Source organism: Danaus plexippus, chromosome 11, assembly GCF_018135715.1.
Source record: "Danaus plexippus chromosome 11, MEX_DaPlex, whole genome shotgun sequence".
Classification (NCBI taxonomy): domain Eukaryota; kingdom Metazoa; phylum Arthropoda; class Insecta; order Lepidoptera; family Nymphalidae; genus Danaus; species Danaus plexippus.
The window spans coordinates 5,342,565-5,345,044 of record NC_083544.1 but is presented as its reverse complement, the minus strand read 5'-3'; positions in this window follow the sequence as shown (position 1 = coordinate 5,345,044).

The window sequence follows — 2,480 nt, the reverse complement described above, 5'->3', positions numbered from 1 at the left end:
ACTAAGTTGTGCAAACTCGAAGAAGCGCCTCTTATATTACTTCTTACTATACGATGACACCGCAACGTATTTGGCATACGTTTACGGCGTGTGTGTGAGTATTTTTGGAGATTTGTCTATGTGTGTGTGATAGCTGTTTGCCGAAAGCTATCTGCATCCTTTTACCATAATTTTTCATGTAAGCTTCTTGTCTTTATTCAGCTACCATTAGAGCTTATTTATGTTTGAAATAAGTTATAATTTTTTAATTACTAAGATTTTGTAGGTATTTCAAATAACTTTGATCTTGACATTGAGCTTTGTATTTATCAAAATTTAAATGGAAATATTCTAATTACTTCGTTCAACAGTGTCATTAAATTACATATGCACATACATTTCGTTTGTGAGCAAAATAGATTCTTCTGTGCAATTTATACGGCGTAGCGTGTGCAATGTTTATATTATCCAACAAAAATCATAAGTTAAGCATCCGATGTCCAAAATTTTTGGTCTAACCTTTTTAGGGTGTGACTATATTATAAGTTAATAATTACAGCTTTAATAACTCTTACATAAAATGTATAAAAAATTATAATTGTCTTCTGTTATTATTGTGACGTTAGAAAAAGTTTTACCGTCTAAAGTTGCTCCGTAATCCTATTAAAACAATTTTACTGGGAAAGCAAATTTTTTAAACAACCCAAGGACTACTCAAGTTTTGAGCTTATTAGACAACCTTTTGTATATTATTATATTTCTTTATGATTTTTCTGCATTCAGGTATATTGAAATAATATATATATATATATATATATATATATAATATCTGAACAATTTCATATTTTGTCATTAATTTAAAAACAACCAACATTTTTATTTACTTCGTCTCACACTGAAAGTTCTTGTGTGTTGATATTCCGGTTATATTATAGAAAAAAAGTAAAAAATTAAGCATAGATTTAGTGTTAAAATTAGGATATTTAAAATATGTCGCAATAGCAAAGCGAGTTATTTGCAAACCGCTACACATTGTAAAAATGACCAAAATTAAAGGCCCAAAAATATGTTGATATGTTTCTTGTTTAAAATGTTATTAGTTACACAAACTATTTAGAACAAACATTATCTGGAGTTTTATAGCTAATTATAGAAAGTATATAAATTGAAAGTTTATAAATACTTTGCATATTAATGTGACAAAATATATATAAATTGTTATTAAATATAAACCTTTGTTCTATTTTTTTCCTTTCGTATATCAGCCTTTCAAGAGACATATACTTAGAAGCAGCCGGAGGCATCAAACAGGTGTTAGCATAAAGTATGCAAGACTGAGTTGACATACTGGCAATATAGAGATGTTTGTTCTCTCGGATGGGAAATAAAATCTACAGTGTAACCGTTAGCCTACAGTCGTGATGTTGGATGAAAGAATGTCATGTAATATAAGGAAAGGAAACAAGCCAATAGTAAATTATCAAGATAATAGTTTTCGTCGCTAAATGTTAATGTTAATATTATTAAATTTAATGTTCGAAACTTTTATTACGTACTTCATAATTGAATGACGTTATAACTGTAAACAAAGGGCCAGGGCTTAATTTGTTTTTGTTAAGAAACCCATTTGGATTACAAGGCAAGCTTTCAATTGTCTGGTTTTTCGTATTTTTTGCATCCTTCTTCCTCATTTCTCTCCTCAATTCTCCTTCTTTCATTAATCATGAATACTTTTCAGAATAAACTATTTGTGTCCATAGATTCTACATCCAATTTAATAAAATTTTTGTGAACAAATGTAACAGATTTTAAATCTTAAAATAAATCTTTGTATTAACTACACATAAAAATTAAAAATGTAATAAGTCGGCTTCTTTTTTCAATTGTTGGTTATAAAGACATTTTATTTTCTTAATTGCATCATCGAAAATCTTTTAAAAGAATAAACACCATGTCAAGGAGTATTTAATACGTTTTAAACCAGAACCGGTAAAACCCTACTCTTAAACTTGAGGCAACACAAATCCTCTCGCAACTTTCATACCTACAATATTACGTACATCATACATATATGGAAAACCTTTTTGGTCTTAGGAACTGAGGATGTGTTTAAAATTTTATAATATTTTTTTTTTAATTTTTGTTATATTTTAATATTAGATTAATATTATCAAAACCCCTAAAGAAATATGTATATATATGATTCGTCACACCTTTATCTTTTTATTTCTCAAATTTTTACAAGTTAATTACTTAAAAAATTTTAATATCTTTTGTTCTGACTCTTAAATATTTAAAATAATTGCAGTCAGCGCCTTTGCGATATTTTTTTTTGAACTGGTAGATTTTATCTAAATCAAAATTCTAATTTATAAATTGTTAAAAGCTTCATTAACATATAAAGCTAAATAAATCATTTAGTCCAAGTTAGTATAATAATTCATATTAAATCTTTTTCGTTGGTTAGGTAGAGTTATTCAATGTAAACGGTTGTTGAACTT